The sequence below is a fragment of the Heliangelus exortis genome, chromosome 17 (assembly GCF_036169615.1).
Source record: "Heliangelus exortis chromosome 17, bHelExo1.hap1, whole genome shotgun sequence".
NCBI classification, from domain to species: domain Eukaryota; kingdom Metazoa; phylum Chordata; class Aves; order Apodiformes; family Trochilidae; genus Heliangelus; species Heliangelus exortis.
In genome coordinates this window covers 6833891-6855784 of record NC_092438.1, presented here as the reverse complement: position 1 = coordinate 6855784, position 21894 = coordinate 6833891, and positions in this window count along the sequence as shown.

The window sequence follows — 21894 nt, the reverse complement described above, 5'->3', positions numbered from 1 at the left end:
GTGCAAAAATGGAGCAAAAATTTGACCCTGGCTCAAAGTCTTTGAGTCCACTTGTATGTAACTGTAAAATCAGAATCTGAAGAGAAGAAAATACAGTTGATGCAAGCAGATATTTTTATATTTTAATGCCTTTTTTTTCCCCCTGTATAAGAGCTTCTGTACACTGCTTGAGATAGTGGATGGCTCCTTTGCAAATTCTGATATTTTGTACCAAACAAACTACTCAGGAGCAATAAGAATAACCCTAGCTGTTGTCTGCTGCTAGAAACCTTTTAAATGGATAAGGACACAGAGTCACTCAGTAATTACAAGGAAGGAAGACCACATGGCTTGAAGTAACCAGTTCACAATCAATTCCTGCTGTGCAAATTTGTGTCCTAGCTAATACATGTGGAAAAATAAAAAGCATGTGTTAAAAAAATCAGCATTGCTTCATAAATAGAAAAAAAGAAAGTTCATTCAAAGATTAAGATGATACCACTTTTGACAGCTTTTTTTTTTTTTTTTTTTTTTTTTTTTTTTGTATTCTCTGTGGTACAAGCAGCATGCTGTAGCTGATCTCTCTTCAGAAGTGGTTAAAGAGTAAGTAGTGAATACATATAACCTAAAAATAATGGATGCTCCTTTCAAATTTTAATTTAACACTAATTGGCTGATATTTTTTGCATCTGTATTTAGAACAAAAGGAACAGCTCTGGTCTTTTGAGATTTTGTTACTGAGTTTCAGGAAAGAAAACAACTTAAACCTTAGAAAAAGAGGACAAACGAATGCAACAAAAGCCACAGCAAATTAAACTGTGACTAAATTCAGTGATACAGAGAATGACAATAACACTGAAACATCTCTGAGATGCTAAAGAGCCCAGATTGCCCATTGGTAGTTGCATACATTAAAAGAGAACCCAGAAATGAAATATGGAAATACTGAAATGTGGAGTTAGCAAAAAACCATCACCCTTTGAGAAGAGGAAAGCAGCACTTCTTCATTTTCTCAGTGGCTGCCCATTTCCCACTGGTGGCTGTGGAGCAGCAGACACGTCCCAGCATTTCAAAAGGACATTGGCATGAGATCTCTGCATATGGTTTGTAAATGAAACATAGGTGTGGATCAACACCCTTCTCCTTGCCGCAGGGCAGCATAAAGATGTTCTCATAATTGTTATGAGTAGAGAGGATTGTTTCACTTCTGCAAGTGAAATGTGTTAAGTCATTTGATGATATGAGTTGACTCCGAGCTCTCTGTGCGTGTTACAAAATGTCAGTATTCCTAAGGCATCTTACAGTCAGCATTTTCTGAGGACAGGTTATTTGGCAAATAGCCTCCACATTAAATCTGCTGCTCCCTAACTTCCACCACTGGTGTTTCCAAATCCAGAGTTAAATGGATTCTACCTCAAGAGCTGAATCGTCACCTAAACTGCAGTGCTTGAGAGATTTGTGGTACTGAGGAAATTGGTGTTCTACATTTCTATTGAGTAATTTCCCAAGGACCTAGCTTCAGTGCATGGTGATACCGTATATTGCAGTGTTGTAGCTTCTGGATAGTCTAATAGACGTATAATCTTATTTTAGCAGAAACCTGGATGCTCACAGGCTTACTTGTAGAGACCAGTAATTTGCTGCACAAATAGTCCCCCTGAAATCAATGCAAAACCTTGTGCATGTCCTGTTTAGTTTATGGAAGTACACTGACACCTCACTAGCTTATAGTGATGACTTCAGCAGAGTTACTTCTTCATGTCTATGATGGTAAAGCTCAGGCACTTTTCTGGTGGGTAACATTTTTCTTTTCTTTGTGTAGTAGAAAAAAAATGGAAATTGAGTTTGAGTACAGTGACTTTCCAATGCATTTCAGGTCTCTTTTAACCCATGTTCATGAAATCCTGCCTGCTTAAAGGATCTTATTCACAATTATTAAACTCCATAGTTACTGCTACTTGCAATGAACTGCTTGGTGCATGAGGCACCACTCCTGCTCCTCCCCAGTGAACTGCTGGCCAATTTTTGTCCTAGATCATTTTGAGTAGGAGCGAAGAAGCTGTAAACACTGTGTATTTCTTACTGTAACTATGTTCATTTCTTAGACTGTGCTACCCATCTCCTACTTCCCTGAGCAGGAACCAGCAGCAGACACCATTTTCCCTGCCTGTGCTCTCAACCAGCCTCCTTTTGATCTCCCATAATTTGTTTTTTCTCTCTGAAACTTCTAAAGGTTTATGGACATGGGGCACGCTGCTGTGGAACAAGATCAAGGTAAGCATCTCTGAAAGACGTGGCTGCATCTTGTCACTGGCTTTCATTTGTAGTAGAGGATGAAAACTGGGGCAGTGACAAGTATTTACTTTGGCAGGTGGAGTGAAGATCACATCACCCTCTGCTCTGTTGTTTCCCTCACACTCAGTACAGGAGCTGCCAGTGTGTGTGGCTTTTTTTTAGCATCACTCGTACTCTGCAGCACAGTTGTCATGTTCAAATGTTATCACAAGGACCATTCTTGCCATACCTGGCCTATCCTTTCAAATCAAAGAGGCTTTTCAACACAGATCTGCAAACAATCTTAAATGAAACCTTTCCCTGACCGGTGACAAGTGCACGTCTTGCCTGTCGCATGCTGGGACTTGCAATTGCCTGGGGTGTGATGCTTCAGGATCACCTTGGCCTATCAAGAAGGTCAGTCCCCAGCCATTCTGCTCTGATAAGCAAGGCCAAGGACCTTGTATCACAGGCTAGGTATTTGTAGATGCACTGCATGGACTTGGAGCCCTGTGAATGCTCAGGTCTCACCCAGATAAAATGGTCTATGATGAATTCTACAGTGAAAGCAGTAAAGAGAAGCAGTGTGAATAGGGTTTGGAGGACCAGATCAAATAACTCTAGAGAGCACTTGAAGCAGCCTGTTGAGAAAAACATGGTCACACATAGGTTTCAGAAGGCTCACTGGCCCCTTGTTCCCTGCAGCAAACTCTTCTCTCCCACAATAGGTGCCCTGCAGGCAAAAGATGTCAAAGCAGATCAGGTGCCAAAATCAACCCCCACTCTCTTTCTTCAGTTTGCCAGATACAATTAAATAATGAACTGCATCCATTTAGAACAAGTTTCTCTTACCTGGTGTTCCATTTGATGTAATAGATGTACTATAGATAAAATTGGTGCAAATAATACCCCATTGTAATCCAGTGGAATGGAGAACACAAAACACTACACTAACAATGAAAACAGCTTTGGTCACATACAAATTCAAGCCCAATTAAAGAAACAAGATGTAAATCTCCTTTTTCTTGCATTCCTATGTAAATTTTACCCTTACTTGTTAAATAAGGCTCAGAGTTACTTGGGTACTCTTGTTTCAATTTATTGTGCATCTGTTCCTTTGACCACAGCCTCAGAGTCCAGACAGAACTCTTGGAGTCCCTCATTCAGGAGAAGCAGAACACATTACAACTTTTGCAGCCCCAGCAAATTGAAACAATAGTGACTCTTACCTCCCCAGCATAGATTAGCACCCAGCATTCACATGTGTAAATGAAGGAGTTTCACTACATGTGGATAGGAAATGGTACTGTGATTTTTTTTTTTTTTTTTTGTCCTGCTAAAATATGTATGATAGAGAAACAGAAATATTTTAAGGAAGACATAAAGAAGCAGGAAAGCTTAGGAAACAGCCTGAATAAATACTGGCATTGTCATCTTGCTGAAAACCTGAAAAGAGAATTTTTGGCTGAGTTATGAACCTGAGAGGTTTGGTGTATAGAAAAGTACTTTCTCCTACTATTTATTCCCTGGATGTTATGTTAGTTTCACATAGATAAGGCTACATCAGAATTACCTGACTAATACCTAACTCTATCATACTATTTTTCTTCATAAAGAAACAACAAAATTTTGTTTAACCTTTAGCAGCAAAAAGAAGCAATGTTATTGAATACCTCACCATACCAATTTCTGGGTTTGTTTGATAGGATGACTACAATTTACCGGATTTCTTTATGAGATCCAATTAAATATAGAATTTATAATATTCATGCAGTTTATGTTCCAAATATACATAGTGCTGATACAGCAGAGATCTCAAAATATCAACCACCTGCATGAGAGGAACAGAATTATGAATACATCTCCTTAAACAATAATTCATCATACTCAGAAGCCTAAAGTTAAGCTTCTCTAGAGCCAACACAGCTGCTTTAACATCTTATTTGGGGGATACTTCTGCCTTACAATGCTGGTTACCATTTTTGCAACTCATGACTAAAACTAAATTCAAGTATTTAGAAGCCTAGGAAACAGCACTGATTTTGGCATGAAGGATCCTGACTTTCAGAGGTGTCCATGGCATGCCCGTGCTTCTCATACAAGGCATCAGGAAATGGACACAGTCAGATCAAGGAACCAGCCAAGGGTGGTTAATTCATATTACATTTTTTCTCTGGGAAACTGGCTGAACCTTTGCACACGTACTGAGGACTGTAGGGAAATATCCCCTCTCATCAAAGATCCTCATCCTTGAACACCTATCTCCCCTCAAAAAAAATGGTATGGGGTAGAGTCTTCCTTAACTGAGGTCAGCTGAGGTACCACCTCAAGAGAATCAAGAAGACACCTATTTTCCCTAGAGAAGGCTGCTCTATAATGAAATTAATTTAAAACCCCATTACTTCCTCATCAGAGGACTTTGATCTCACATAATTTAGGGTGTTGGGTTTTTTGGGGTTTGTTTGGTTTGCAGGTTTTTTTGTGGTTTGGTTTGTTTGTTTTCTTTTTTTCCCAGACAAAGTTAGCACCGTGGAAGTGAGAAAGACTCAAACACTCACAGCTGAGCTTGGAGGACTTGCATACAGTCTGGCAGTTCTGGAAGATGAAAAATATCACCAGAGTATAATAGTGACTTTAAGTCCATTTCCACTGCACGGAAGCAGAACGCTGCTGTGCCCATTCCAGGCAGGTGTTGGTCTAATTGTTCCTTTAGAACTTAGGTTTTACAGCTTCCCTTAGTGCCCACGTTCACTGATTAGGTTTCCTTCATTAGTAAGCTTTGCTGAGTCTCTAATTTAAACCTTTGCTGCATGTGGAGCCAGGCACTTTTCTTGCCCCTTTGGTGACCAGAACAATATTTCAGAAGCACCTTCTTAGCAGACTTGTGAGAATTAGAAGTCTGCTATCATGTTTCATTTCAAAGCTATGCAAATTCACAACTTTTAGTTTTATCCTTATGTACGGGAAATTTTTCTTAACTTCTTTATAGTTTCAATTGTTCTCCTAGAACCAGGGATACTTTAGCTCTTCCTGTCCCTTTCTCACCAACTAAATGTATTTCAGGATGACTGCTTCTGTGAAGTGGGCATCAAAAGCTCTCAGTCAATAACTGGATTGCCATGATGCCCAACGAACTTTGCTAAACTGTTAAGACAGACTGGGATAAAAGCCTCCTAAGGAATTTAAAGTAGTCAGAGTATGAGAAAGCCTGAAACAGCAAATACAACCTGTTGAGAAATCCAAATTTTATCTTAGTATCCATGCTTTAATACTACTGCTTATAGAAGCAAACAAAAAAACCCCCAAGAAACAAATAAACAAAAAAGCCAAACCAAACCAAAGCAAAAAAACCAACCCAAAAACCATCCTGCTTGATTTACCTCTAGCAGGCTTGTCTTATTACTCAGTCTCAAAGTTTTCCTTTTGGGAACATGTTCCTTACCAAGAGCTTTTCCAGTGGTAGATTTGTAGGTCTAGCTCTGAAAGACACAGCCACAGACATCTTTGAGGGGATTATTACTAGCTAGTCTTTAAAAAACACTTTGGACCAAATAGATCAAGTCTGCTTATATTAAAGAAAATCTGTGCTGTTGTGAAGGCAGCAACTGCCTTCTTATCTTCAGGAAATAACCTTTAGGGTTTTAACAAATAAGGACAAGGAAGAGCTTTTTCATCCAGACTGTTATTGCCTGAAGCATCAAAATAGACTGAGGGCTGTTTTCAGAAACAGAATGCACAATGGACTCAGGATGGGGTGAGAACACAGAAATAAAACTTCAGATTTATTTTAGATTACAAGTATATTAGCTTATCTCATCCCAAACCCTCTTATAATCAGCATTTTTTTATCTCATCTGCTGTCTCATTTTACCTTTTGCTCCCAAATAGTGCTGGAGGCTCAGTTCTAGGATGCCTCTCTTCAACAACCACAATGTTTGCTTTCCCTATTTGACTGAAGCTCCATTTCAGCAATGCAGAAAATTAATTAGGGCATTTTATTTCCTTCATCTGTAGGCCTAAATACTGTTTCTAAGGCTTTATATACAACAATTCTGTGAATGAATGGACACTAAGTTAGGCCCCTTTTGCATGATTTCTGAAGCTGATAGCAAAAACAACCTTGAAGGAATCTCAACACAGAATCTGCTGTTTTAACCATACCGGAAAAAATTCTCCGTCCCAATTAGAGAGATGACATAGCTCAAAGTGATGCAGAGAACTAAATAATCAGGGAAATATACTAACCAGATGTCACTTTATCAGACAAGAGGAAGGAGTATTCCATACTGAATGGAAGATGGTCTGTGGAATACCCATTGGCTTGCACATCTATTTCCATTTATTTCCATAATTGCTTCTTCTGTGGTCTTTCCTCCAGCTTTTGCTCATGAGTAGCGTGAATACTTCCACTGCCCTTGGTGAAAAGAGCTCCTATTTGCCTAATGAGGAGACATTCAGCTTGCTCAGTGTCCACTGGGGAGGTGGTGTGCACAAATTTATTGAGGTCCTGGGCACCAGTGCTCACCTCTTCTGTTTTGCACCATAATGACATTTGAAAATATCAGAAGGGAAGGGTGGATTTGTAACTTCATTGTTAGTCATTACAAACCTCTACAGGACATGTCATGGCAAAATTGGCATTCCACTAAAGATACAGAAAGAAATAAAGAAAAAAAAAATAATTATTAAGAACAGACAGTGTTCATCACCTGCGCTCTGATGCTGCTGTTTAACAAGCTTTTGGAAATAGCCCTGTTCAATGTTTTTTGAAGTCATATACTTCACCAGATAAAAACCTTTTTGATATAAGTACTCCGCTACTGAAAAATAGTTGTTTCCACCCATATCTAAAAAATACTTTTGAAGTTCAAGTTGATTTAATGTGAATTCATGCTCAACTGTGCATGTGATGTTTGGATATAAACATCATTTTCACATTGTACACTACCACCCCACTGCCATCGTGTCTTTCTTCAGCCTCAGTTATATATCTTCACGGTATTTTCATGTCAGTGGCTGATTAGATAACTTAAAATGCCTACACTAAAATCCACTGTACTTAATTGGGCTAAAGATGTCAAAAGCATATCTATGTGTTGTCCAAATTACTTTGAGCTAACTTGCTATGAAATGACACCTCTTTTCCAAAATAGGCCAAAAGGTTTTCCACTGTGGGTTGTTGCCAAGCTTAAAATGCCCAAACAAACAAAAGCCATGCCCAGATTCTGCTCACCTGGCAATCCTCTGTGTGATCCTGGCATGCATTTTCAGAACATGGTCTCATGCTCCTCAGCCAGCCCACCATCCCTGCCCAGTATTGGCTCTCCTCCTTGGTTTTTTTCAAAGGAAGATTAAGCAGAGGAGTAAGAGATGGAGGAGGTGGGGGAAAATGCATCTCTGTGCAGTAAACACAGCCCAAGGACATCAGTTTCTCTCAGCATTGGGTGGCAATTATTTCTGTGTAATAGGCAGGCACCCGATGACCCTCTCCAGCATGCAACACTTTTGCTGTCAAGTGTTAATCCTTTTGTTAGCAAGTCAGCTGCACATTCATTTAGGAGGGCTAATGACTTACACTGTTTCTTCTCCACATGATTTCAACAGACGTATAATTAGAGGTGAATAGAGTCTTCAGAGGGATGGCAACCAGGAAAGCCAGAGGCAAAGTCAAAGTATTTGTCTAATTTTGTGATCGGCTGTTTCAGTGAATGAAGCCCTGTGGTCAGCTGCATGCAGAGGGAGAAAAAGGTAGAAAAGAAAGCCAAAAAAAAAAAAAAAAAAAAAAAAAAAAAAAGCAGCCATTAAAAATAAATAAATAAATGAAAATTGATAGTCTGGAACACAGAAAGCTCTGAGATGAAAAGAAACGCAGTTCAAAATATTTTTGGTCAGGGTGCCAGAGAGCACATAGTAAGATAAATGCCAGTGAGGAACCTGTTCTTCTCTCACAGATTGAAAAAAACCATCTAAAGGTGAAAAGCTTTGTTTTAAAGTGCTTGAGATCCTTAATCATTAGCACAGTAAGTGTGAGAGTTGGAAAGCAATAGAAAAAAAAAATCTGTGAAGGTGAACTGAAGAACTTTTGTATGCACAGTATTGGTTTAGGGGTTTGAGAGTTTTTAATGAAAAAACACCATCGATGTCTATAGCACCTCAGGAAGTATCCTACAGCTCTTACACCAAATGAGTACATCCTTTTGAAGTCCAAGAGATTTTTTGCCTTTGTATTATTATCACAGGATGAAGTATAAAGGTATCATAGGAAACCATAATCCTGATAGATTTAAAAAAAAAAAAAAACCTTACTGCTCTGGTTTCTGTGTATGGACAAACTACAGAGAAGGATCCATTTTGCATCAATCTGTCATTCCCCTCCCACCATGTAGGGGTGTGCAGATGAGGCCAGATCCCAGCAAGAAGGGTTGGCTGATGGCTTATGTAGGTTTTGGCACCGCAACCTGTTGGGGTTTTTTAAAGTCTCTTCTATTTTGCAGCTCTTCATCCCTGGTTTCCCTGTATGCTGTGTGGCCCTCCTTGCTGCACCACCTCCATGTGGCACAGGAGGTTTTTTTTTTTTGTCTTGTCCATTTTGGAGCATGAAGTTTTCTTTCTCCATATAGTTTATGCAAAAGTGCATTCTTGGATGATATGGTGTTAGCATAAAATAACACCCAGTTCTGTCCTCAGTTACATAGTAGCCAATCAGAGTGGTATTTTTATGAATTAAAATAATACACTCACTAGTGCTTTGAATTCAGGAGCACAGTTTCATTTAAAAAAACCCAAACAAACAAACAAAAAAACCCCAAACAACCATAATGATGATTAATTAATTATTGGTTTCATTCCATCTGGGTTTCTAAGCTAATATCTCTCACACAGTTGCCTAATACAGTTATAAACATAATTTCATGCTTAATGAAATATAAATGAAGCAACTGAGTGGCATGCTCCAAAGAAATCTCTGTCAGTTGCCCTCTTAACTCTTCCACCTTTCCTGGGTGCTTTATTTGCTGTTTTATTTAAGACACAGCTTCTATTTTAGAAATAATTGAAGACCACAAGCAGCAGATAATCCATCATGCCTTTAAAGACGTAGGTCTGATGGTGAAGTGCCACCATGATTTAAACTGTGTGTCTTAACACTGACCTGAGGACATTTTATTTTCTCATTCTTGGCCTCCGTAGCACTTGTAATGTCTCAGGACAAGTCTCCAATGGCAGAATGTTCCAGACAGCCTCAGATGAGCTCACACACTCAGTATCTGACACACTGGGTATCAGTCTCCCCACCCCTGCTTCACATCTAACAGCCTGGATTCTGGGGTGTACATGGTACAGCCTGTCCTACCCCCCTGGAGCTTGAGCTCCAGCATTGACTGAGACAAGAACACACATCCATGAATGTCTCTTATTTTCCTTGCAGGCTATTTCCCACCACGCTGGCAGGGACAGAATGTTTTGCTGTTGGCAGCCTCAGGTAAGAAGTCTATGGGCAGCTGATGAGGACACTTGGTTTTTTTGACTGATTTGGGATCTGGTGGTAATCAAACACAGTAAATGTATACTTCTGACTATTTTAAAATTTATCATCTTTGTCTCTAACATTGATATTGACTTTCTGAATTCTAACAGTAATTTCTCCCACGTTGTGATCAGCTGGCTGGCAATGCCCAGTGGTGGCACCGTGAAAAGCCTCGTGAGCAATCACATTGCTTGCAGCTACAAGTAGGTAGACCTGTAAAATACTTGCTCACTAATTTTTCATTTCCAAGTCCTAAGAGCTTCAGTGGTGCTTGTTCTCACTGTGTGCCTACTGAGCAGGAGGGTGAAGGAAAATTAATCCCTTCTTACTGGGCCTGTAATGATCCTGACAGGGGGTGGTGGTGCTAATCCACCAACCTGAGTACTGCTTGCTGTGGCTTGGGTCTGTGCAGTATACGTTTATTTTATTTTGCTGGGGCTTGGATATAATTAAATCAAAGTTTGTTGGAAACTTAGCCCAGCTCACTTCACTTCACACAACTTGAAACCAGGTAGTTTGGCTTGGTTCAGATTTAATTATGGCTGGTTCACTCAGCTTCAGTAACGACTCATATTCATTAACTATCCTGTATATGAGATGTGACAAAAGTGTAATTCAGATACACAAAGCATAATTATTTAATCATGAAGTAAAGTTGATTAGGAAGCCTCGAAGCTATTAGACTCTTAGTAGGGTATTTTGCAGTCACTGAATAAATGAACATAATTTAATTCTTAAAAGCTATAGGGCTCCTGCTGCTTTTGAAAACGATACGTAGCTAACAAGTTAGGTTTTTCCCATTATGAAATTCCGTATGCTACAACAAAGAGGATACAAAATTCAATGTATTACCACTAAGAACAGGGGAAACTATTCTTAGTGACTATCCAGGCTAAAACCAAGAGGACTCACATATTCAGTAACAATCATGAACCTGACAAATCAAGCTTATTAGCCCAAGGTGTGATCTGAAAACCTAACAAGCTTCCAAGAAGGATCTCTGTTTTAAAAATACATTCTTTCTTTCTGGATTTATTTTTTTTTCCATGAGATGTGCAAGACTGAACAGCATGAGTATGGCCGTGCCATTGAAGGGATATATTTATATATTATGTAGCTGTGTTCCAATTATGAAATTGATCCATGGATAAAAATCCCCTAAGGGTGACTATTAATGAGATTGCCTGCTCTGAGTGCATCCAGTAATAAGATTAGGTATGCATTTATCCTGAGTAGAGATAAACCCATGACAAGTTTGTGCCAAGATAAGACAGTTTTGAAAGGCAATTAAACGTGGGACATAATGTGCGTGCATATGTCTGTGGGAGGTTGCAGGATGGAAAGTTGGTTTTCATCTGCAGAAGAGCTTCCGAGGGTAACAGGTAGGGAGAAGCAGGCTCTTCACAGTGCTGAGATTAAACTTGAAAATCAAAATATTTGAATTTTAGTTTACAAATCAGTTTTAAAAAATGTGCAGCCTGGCCTTTTTTGGCTTTTCTCCATTTGTGGATGGCTTGAAAACACTTTTGACAATTACCAGCTGCCCTGTGAAACAAGACTCAGTCACCACACTTGGACTTACATTACATTGGAAGTTCAGAGAATATAGCACTGTCACAACATTCAGGCACCTACACAGCTTCTCACACTGTCTAGCTTAGGCAAACCAGACAGTGATGCTCTAAGAGAAAAGACCTGAAGTATTCCCTGCAGGATTTGCTGTAGAAATCCCTGCATGGTGTAATACTGCAGAGTTAAAGCATCAAGAGAGGCTCACAAAAGCTTTCATCAGGGATTAAACCTTAAAAGTTTGGGTACTGCTGGAGGAGCATCCAAAGAAGCCCAGAGCTCAGCACACACAGAAAGGTACACAGAGCCACTGACTCTCACCACAGTGCAGAAAAAGCATTTCTGTCCCCATCTTTTGGCCATTGGAACTTCTTGGTTACTCATCGCTCTCCCGCAAGACAGATGAAATGTCTTCTAAAATCTTGTCTTATTTTTTATAATTGAGTTGCATAGGAAATTCCCTTCCTCATTTTATAAAATCTAAAAACCACCTGTCCAACTGTCAAATATCTACATTTCTTTAATTACTTAAGAAATCTGGATATCAGACATTTAATCTACTAGTGACTGAAAGGGATAAATAGACTTTCACTTCGTGTTCACAGACCTTGAAGGGCTGGTTTAAAGACTTTAAAATATCTACTAAAAAGGAGTATTCTGGCTATCAAGTGGTGACTGTGCAAAAAAATATGCAGAAAATGTGTGACTGGGGAACTCTTGAATGTCACTGTGTAGTTTTATGAGCCTTCTGTTAAGAAGCTGCAAAAAACCATATGGTATCTATTAATAAATATACTTAGCATTTTTCTTCCTAGTTTGTTCACAGGTTATTATTTGCTTAACTCATGCACACTGGCCCAGAATTCAGTTATTATCTGCTACATGAAGCTGTTTTATTTCCACCTCTCTCAAGTGAAACAGCAGGATTCTTTTGCCAACCCATATTATTTGAGAGAAGCTTTGCATCTGGCCAAGCAAAGCTGCTCCACTCATTCTCACTCAAAAATAAATCCTAGGCCTGCCTTCCTGTTAAAAACCTTATTATAAAGTACTAAGAAATTCAGTAAGAGATATTGGCTTTAGCTGCTCCTTTCGTTAGATTGCCTGTGCCCTGCCAGGACATCTGGTTCTTCCAAATTCTGTCTTTGGTGTCACACATGGACACATAGTGTTTAGCAGTGACATAAATTCCCCTAACAGATATTTTGAATCATCAACTTTGTTTTCCCTCTTAGAGTGCCTTCAGAATTTTTTAAAAAATCAGGTTTCTTCTAAAGTAGCATCAAAACATTAGTAGTTGCTTGCAAGATCTCTGGGCTCTTTTTGAAAACTCTGAAAATTTTCCTTTTCTATCCTTCCTTCACTGCCCCCCTCCTGTAATCAGGGTGTGCTTTCTGATGAGGATTAAGCCATGACCCATGCATGATTGCAGGAAATAAGCCTTTAAAATATGCCTAAGTGCTCTGCTTGTTTGAAGTTACTGATCCTTAAAATAGATGTCTGAAAAAATGTGTAATCTGAAATGTTGCTGCAGATATTGTTCCAGTATGTATAACAAGGAGACACATCAAGCCAAGTTACATCAGTTATGCTCCATTATATCATGAACTGAGCCAACAGATTCAAAATACACAGCAATACTTCAAATGAAAAAGCAAGCCTTGTGCAGTTGCTTTCCCTAGTTACCACTTAGAAAACATTAAAATATTCAGCTTGATTTTGAAGGTTTATTTTAGCTATTTACCAGAAATCTTTACAGTATAAAAAGTATTTCATGTATTGTGAAAAAGGATGAGTAATTGTTTCCTGTGTATGTTCTCAGTATAATTCATGATTTGAAAGCCCAGCAGGATTTCCTTCTTCCAGCCTTCCCTTGCTTTCCATCCTCTCTTGTTCCCTTCTACCTTTTTTTTTTTTTTTTTTTTTTTCAGACAACATGATCACAAGTGGGGTTTACAAGCTGCTACATCACAGATTGATGTAATAAAAATTCAAAATGCCATTATATTATTCTTCAGCACTTTTCACATGGTTCCTAGGATTGTTTCCCTTAATGATCATCTCTGAGCTTTGAATGGCTTTTGCAAGGACTATATGCAATGGCTCAGTTTGCCATTTGCTATGGCAATGGATCTGTTTCCTGGCCACGTAGACCAAGAAATCTGCCAAACCAGCACTGGACCAGGGGGCAGAAAGTTCTCTCTTATGGCTTGGAAAGAATGCAGCAAGACCAGAGCTTCTCCAGGAAACTCAGTTTCCCCTTTTTTGTGACCTTTCTGCTCAGTTGGTGGGAAAGAATTGATTTGTTTTTTACTTTTTCAGAGACCTTCCATGCCTTCAAGATATTAGGTATCAAGTGCCACCCCTGGATTCTCAATGAAAGCAGCAGATGCCTTAGAAGTCCAAAGGTACATTTCCAGATCTGTGTACACCTGCTAAGCTTACTGGGAAGGCCCATTTGGAGTCATTTAATGTATTGAGCATATTGGTAGAAGTAATAGAATAATATTGCTCCCTCATTAGTCTCTCAAGGTAGTCAGTACATAATTTTGTCTTATTTAAATGTTACTTTAATCCTAACCAAGTCAAGGTAAGGTCAGATGTCTCACCTTTATGGAAGTTCTCAGGCCTCTTAATGCCTACCTATGAGAAAAACATTTCAGTCGTTTCCGCAGCAATGATCAAAGAAAATCAGAAATACAATGGACTTCAAAGAAAAGGGTGATGGCCCAGACCTAGCTCCGAGGCAGACTGCACAAAATTGGTGAGATCTGAACTAAATTGCATAAAAAACAGCTCCCAGTTTGCAGCATTGGTTATTTACAAGACTGCAGACTTAAGGTCTGTGCTCAGCAGCAATGCCAAAGGGTCTGGCTGCAAAGCCAGTCCTGCACTTGTGCTCACCTCTTGCTGGGGAAGCTTCAGGCACTGGGGAATATGAAATATTCTGTGTGCTGCAAAGCTCTGACTTCTCAGGTCTGGGAACGGAAGCTCAGTGTAAGACACACACAAAAAAAGCAATCTCAGAGAGATATGGAGTGAAAAAGAGATGCCATTGAAGAGATCCCAACACCATGATGGATGGTTGGATAACCAAGGAACTATCTTCACCTCTGGGTCTTATTCTGGGCCTGTAAAATTCTCTTATCCCTTTAAATGTCTCTTATGGACACTAACTGCTCTGTGCTTTCCCTTTCCTTTACCAAGCCCTGCCCGGTCCAGAACTTATACCCAAACCACCCGAGATGGGACTGGAGTGGGGCTCTGCTACGTGTTGGCTTGTATTTGACATCATCTGCTGAGAGGAGAGTGGTTGTAGCCTTGAAAAGCTGCAGCTACTGTCTGCTGTGGGCAACACAACTCTCTCACAGCTGTAGTTTCAATCTGTTTGCCTGGGTATGCTATTTAAATTCACCTTACTAATATGCAGCATCAACAGTCAAAAGCAGTTTTCTATGGGTGCTTGGGAAAGATGAGAGATCAGAGAAAAGGATATACTGGCCCCACTGAGCCAGTACTGGCAAGCTGGGAGGAGAAAACTCAAGAGTTTAATTTAACAGTTAAAGCTTCCATTTCTGCACCTTGCGGTGCCTGCGCAATCGTGGAGAAATAAATCTTGCTTAAATTTTTGATGAGCTTTCGGCTGCTCTAAATAATTAACTAGGGCCTCTCTCATTTGAACACGGGTGCAACTTTTCATGTTTCAAACGCTTCCCGCCTTAATCGCAAGGGAATCGTTCAAGTTATTCAGGTCACTTCACATATTTATTTATTTTTTTTAGCATCACTAGCTAAAACAAATTTTGATTCATGCAGGGAAGGGAGAAAGCAGTTTCCTTTTGATCTCACTCCAGGTTAATCCCAGGAGAAGTATGTGCCTTGTTTCCAGTAGCTGAATAATAGAGATGGATAAGTTAATCACTTCCAATACAACTTAGAGAGGAAGAGTGTGTGCTCATATCCTAAGTTGTGACGTTCCCCAAGTCCAGACTCTTTGAAAGCTGATAGTGCAGGATATCACAGGATAGTTTTTGAAAGACAGATGCATTAATAAGGATACTCCTGTATGCCCTCATGTAAAGCATGGGAGACTGATCCTGCTTTTGACAGGTGGATTGTGTGACAGTATAAGTACTGAAGTCAGCCCTTCTTCACCACCATGTAACAGCATACAAAATGAGGCCTTAGAAACACTCCTGTTCCCTCATTAAGTGTCAAACGCATCTTGGGTGTTGTTCTATGCAGAAACCAGGCTATCTTGTGAGTATATAAAGTGGGCATTAGGTGTATTAAATATTTGATTCAGTCCCCTAATGAGGGGCTTTGATCTCCTGTCACAAGGCTCAGAAAGCAGATTAGTAAAATATCTTCTTCATAACCTTCATTCTATTGCTGCTCTGTAAGTCACAGACTGTGCCTGAACTCGTGTAAAAAAACTGCAATATGAAATCAGCAAGTGCAGCTTTCTGCAAAGGAGAAAGAAGGGACATGCAGATGAGATGTTGAAAATTTGGCTTCTAGCCATAATTCAGCATAGCTACTTCTGAGCTTCAAGATCCCATCCACAAAAATGATACTGCCCACATCACTGTCTCAAAGACATTGTGGGAAAACAAACATATCTAAAATCGTAGAGGGCCTCAAGAATAGTTTAGACACAGGAGCAGATTGTAGTCTCAGCTGAATTTCTAACAGAGGCCTACCCAGGGCTTGCAAACTTGTCAATAAATCCAGGATTAATGATCTCAGCCTGCACCATTTTGTAAGTCATTGCTTTAACCACCAAAGCTACTAAGCTGCTTTAGTCCTATAAGTCTTCCTTTATTCTATGGACAGTCATTGCAAAAATCTGATACAGTTAATTATTTCCCAGGAGCCCTGGCTACTCTTGTTTAGCATTTATTGTAGTCAAGACTCTGTATATGCTGCTTTCACTAATTTGTCCTCTTTTGCAGTGGAAACTGCCATAACTACTTGATTTAAAATGCAGACTGCCTGAGAAAGAGCCTCCTGAGAAGTGACAGGTTTAGAGAAGTACTATATGTGGAGGAGAGCACTTTCAATTTAAAGTGTGTACTCTCATGTTTCTGCAATGAGACTGGAAGAGCTACGCATTATTAAAACTGCAGTCCTACAAGATTTTCTTCAAGAAATGTCCTTTGGTGTTATCCATCTCCAATCAGTTTCTCTGAGTTGTGTATGTATGGATAGCCACAGGTCAAAATTAATTTAATTTTTTTTTTTTTATGGTGTTGTTGCCAATGCATATACTTGGCTGTAGATACTGAAAGCATCAACCATGACTGAGAAGATCAGAAGTGATAGAATTGGGTATAAACTGCCATAGTTTCACTGTCTCCAAAGGTAATTTCCAGCTGAAAACCAAGTCACTGAAAGCTAAGGCAGAACCATCATGATCTCATGACAGAAGCACTGTGAGCTTTTCTTTTCTGTGAGAGTATCTAGCTCACAAACCAACCAGACTTGTGAGTTATTCACATCCCAGCTGCAAAGCAAGCCAAAGACCTGCTCTTCTTCTCCAACAATTACTGCTGATCTCAGATGTGTCCATCTCAGTCAGGTGGCCACATATCCACCAACCTCCCAGTGCTACACCAGTTTGGGCCTCAAGTCTCCACATATGTTACTCATCTTTGTTCCAGACTAGTATGACCTCAGAGGGTCACAAAGGGCAACTTGAGACTCCTCCAGAATTTCCATTTCCCTCATAAAGATGCACTAAATATATCTAGAAATCTGCCCTTTAATCTGTTCTGTCTCATCTAGTGTAAATGCAATGGTTGTTATCTCTTGAGCTGTGTGTTCATGGTGTGGTAGGACACTCACTGTTATTTAGGAGACACTGTAAACCAAATGAGAAAAAAAAATCTTCCCCAATACCTCAGCATGGGACAAGATTTAGTGGTAGACTTGGCAGTGTTAGGTTTATGTTTGGACTTTATAATCTTAAAGGCTTTTTTCTAACCTAAATGATTCTATGCTTCTGATTTTATGACTTTTTCAATCTTTTTCTAGCTTAATTTTTATATATCTGCATGCAATAGGTTACCTACTATTTCTGTCTAATGCATTGTCATCCTTTGTGTTTCAATCCCTCTTGAGTGTGATTTATTAAAATGACACTACAGTTTGCAATGCAGGGCTAATTCATTCTCACTTTTTAACTCAGCTCCTCACATAATTTCCAGCATTTGAGAGATAATATATTTATTTTAATCACTGTGTGCTGCATATATAATTTTTTTCCTAGGTGAAATTTCCTTTTAATGGAGGCTGGGCCATGAGAGAGCAATTACATGAGTTATGTGCACATTACAGAATAATTTAAAATCAGCTTTCAGGTCAATCTTTTTTAATTATCTATTTTATCAACTGTTTTTGACTAGCAGCTTAAATGGTTGTGTTTGCCTAATATCTGGAAATGTAATTGCTTTTAGATGGCCTTTATTCTAATCTCAGTGTCAGTGTCTTTCTCTACATACTGCACATGTTTGCACCTGTCTGCACAGTGACAGATTTGTGGTGACAGCTTGTATAACTTATTTTTTAAATGACAAATTATTTTAGAATTTCTTTAAGTTCATGGAGTGGAAGTATGGAGAAACACCTGCTTGCTGCAGAAAACTGCAGAGGATCTGCTAGGTCAAAGGGAAACTACATGAATTGGTGAAAAGCACATTTCAAATGAAATAAAACCCCGTGGGCCACCCTTATGCTGCTCCAGATTTCAGGAAGGGCTCCATGGATGTAATATTTTTGTTAAGAAGTCCCTGTTGCTGAAGCCAGAGATCAAAAAGAAGGTTCCCAAAAGCTTTGGGGCATGGAAGTCTCACCTGAAGTCTCGGGGTAGGAAAAGCCTCTTCCCAGGGTTGGTTCAGAGCTGGAGTTACGTGGAAGTGCTTTGAGTGGCATCTGGCAACCCCTCTCCCTCAGAGCAGAGCTGGAGCCAAGCAGCCTGAGCTCAAGGAATGTGTCTGCTTTCCTGTAGTTCTTTCTCCATCCTGCAGACCTCATTTACTTTGTGCTTACTTCAGCAGCCCCAGTGCTGTTTCCATCCCAACACTGAAGGTGCCAAGCCTGTCACTGAAATTGCAGTAGGAGTGGCTTTCTGACATAAAAGGATTAGTTTGTCAGCAGGTGGTTTCACTAGGCAATGGAGTCTGGGATGTCCAGCTGATGGGCTTTAGAAAGAGCAGAAGACCCTCTGATAGCAATTAGTCCTCATCTTCAGCACGAGAAGCAGGAATAAACAAGTGATTTGCATTTTAGACCCCATAAATCAACAGAGCAAATACTACAGACACAGTTGCATTGCACAACCAGGTAACAGGAACAGATCATACCTGTAAGGGACCACTAAGGGAGCAGGACACACACTGTATGTTCTGACCAGCTGCTCCAGCAGCAGTCCCCAGAAGCCCCAGTTTGGGAAGCCTGTGCAGGGCAGGCAGTCAAAGAGTCATTATAATAACTTGCTGCTGGCTTAAATGTAAAGATGTCTGAATAGGCATTATCCAGAACAGCAAACACTCATCTCTTCTCTTTCCTGTTGCCTTTTTGATGTCTGTCATTTCTTCCAAGTCATGCCAACAGAATTGGTTTTTGCTGATTTTAGAGAGAGGGATCCCTGGAGCTGTGGCCACAGCTGTACTGCCTACTGTGCATCCTTGCAGCACAACAGCAGCAGTGTTCTGGGGATGTGTGTTAAGACAGACAGTGAAAATAATCCACAGCTGATGCTGTGGTTCTGCATTTAAAAAGAAGTTATCACATATGCCTGAATGAAGCCTACCTAGACATGTCCTTCTAATAGATAGAAAACCCATCATGCATCTTTCTCACTAAGTTACTGTTTCGTACATAATAAAGATAAATATCAGCACAATATAAAAAATAAAAAGACATTGGTTTGAATTTAGCATCCTGAAATCCCACTCATAGAAACATCTGGTTATCAGCTACTTAATAAGCTCTTATTTCAAGGACAGCTTCTTTTCTAATCTAATGTACAGTTTCATATTGTCCGGGTCAGTCTTTGGTTTCATTAAGCAGCCCTGTGTAAGTATTTCTGATCCAGAATATTCTGAACTGTATTCAGAGCAGCAGTGGACACTCGTGTTAAAGCTCTGTGCCAGCTCTGATTATTGCTGGGTACTGGTCAGACTGCTAGGTACCTGGCAAAAGACCACTTTGGTACTAGACAAGTCTAGCCCGGATCTGGATTTTTAATGCTTCAACACTCATAATAAAGCAACATAGCAGTATATCAATTACTGCAAAATTAGATGCAAAATTGCTGATGGATGCAAATGTACAGAGCATTGACATTTATTTGCCTACTGAGAAAGACTTAATTTTATTTTTGAGAGTGACTGGGATATTGGCATAGTGCTTTGTGCTTTTCAAATTGCCTCTAGTTGAAAAAATGAACTATCCCTCAAGGTAAACTAAATTAACCTTTTTTCTTTGTTCTTTCAGTCCTTCTGCTAGAAGCCCAGTGCTGCTTAAATGGAACTGTATGAGAGTGAGTCAGAGATACACGGGTTGCTTCTTTGAGCATAGGTTTCCCAAGAAGCATTTAGACAAAGAAAACCTAGCAGGAATAAAACTAAACAATTCTGAGTATTTGCACTGTCAAAAGAAATGAAGGTATTTACTGTGCTCGTGAAGGAATATGACTTGTTCAGGCCATAGGATGATGCACTGGGTAGCACAATTCCAGGAATAAGACGAGAGAAAGGGACAGTGAACTTGCAGAAAGGATGGTGACAAGAAGACCCAAAACCTAGAGATCACCCCCTAATACCATACCCTTGAAAGGTAAAATTTTGTCTCCAGTTAGACCCATTCATCCTGCTTGCAGCCTCACTTCAATTGAACTAAGCAGGGTTTTTAAGTAGCAAGTTCCTATCAGACTTCACAAATACCGTGAAATGTTTTTCCATCAACACCTTCTTCCTGGCTTTTTCTGTCTCAGTGAAATACAGGGTAAATACAGCTTCCTCTCATTCAGAACCAGAACTGTTGGTATGGGCTCACTTTTCCATACTTGCCTTCTAACCTGGAACAGAAAAGCTGCTGGTGTCTGCTCCTGTGACACTTGCCTCATCCTCTGCTTCCATACAGTTTTATATTCTTCCTCTTTGGTAATGTTTTCTACTTGCAATCTTGTCTTCTGCTTGATCCTGTTGGAGTGTGAATGTATTTGTGCTTTTTTTCTGAGTATTTGTATATGTGACTGTATGTTTGTATTTCACTTGTAATTGTTTTCTTCCGGCTGCACTGAAAAGCTGTAAATATTCCAATTTCTTCTGGCATATACAAGCAGTTGTGATTACAACCATGCAAGTTTGGAGATAACAGCTGACACATTCATTTCTGATCACAACTTCTGTGGGAAGCTTGCCTCTCCTAGGCTGTATTTGGCAGGGAAAAAATAAGGATTCTTCACTAAAGATAGAACTGGGTCAGCTTGCACTCACCTAGGGATGTGCTGAGCTCTGAGCCAGGTGAGCTTAATGCTAGGATTGAAGTTCTACACTGTTAAGGTGAATGTTACAAATATATTTTTAGGTATGTTAAGATCAGGGAGTTATGTTAATGTTTGGAAAAAAAATTCTTGAAGTTCTGCCTTAATAGTGGCATGGTATAGTTAAAGTTAAAATACATTGAAATGGCATAACCCTCCCCTTCCCCCCCACTTATACTCACCTGGAAGATTTCTTCTGTAATCACACTCTATCTCCATACAAACAGATGTCTATAGTACTTAGTCCTGAAATGGTACAAATCTGAAGAGCACCAAAGACCTTGGATTGCTTTCTTTCATCAGGAAATGCAGCTTTACCAATACTTCAGTTACATCAATATTTTTCATACCAAAAGCAGCACTATGTTGAAAGATCATTTGTAAAAATCAGTTCACTGAATGAACCTCTCTTGTACTATCAACACATCACAGTTACATGAATCTAACCCAACTTTCATTAAAAAAAAAAAAAAAAAAAAAAAAAAAAAAAAAGCAAGTAAAAATAGCAAAACTCATAAACTGATATTTAAAATTTGACAGCTGAACTAGAACGGGGGGGGGTGAGGGTGGAGGACACTGTGTGACACTAAACTGACACTAAATGAATGGACAGATAGGATAAAAGAGCAGATAAAGCAGGTGATGGAGGTTTCCAAGCAAATGATTTATCTGACATTTGAAAGGATTTCTCCATGCACAGCCAGTTGCACTTCCAGGGCTTCAGAAGGGAAGCTGTTCCCTGCCTACTCTGCATTTCAGTAGTGCTTCATTTAACTTAAATTCAGCCACTGGACATGAAACTGCCTCAGGCACTTGGGAGATTCTGTAAGATAAAACAGATTTGCTTATCTATTTGCTTTTTGTTCACTGTGTAATGTAAGGAAACACGTGATTGAAATCAGGCTTTACTGGTTGAAAATAACCACAATTTGTGAAGTGCCCTGTACTTGGTGCCCAGGGTGAAATTAAACCCGTGAAAAGGCTCCTCCAGCAGCAG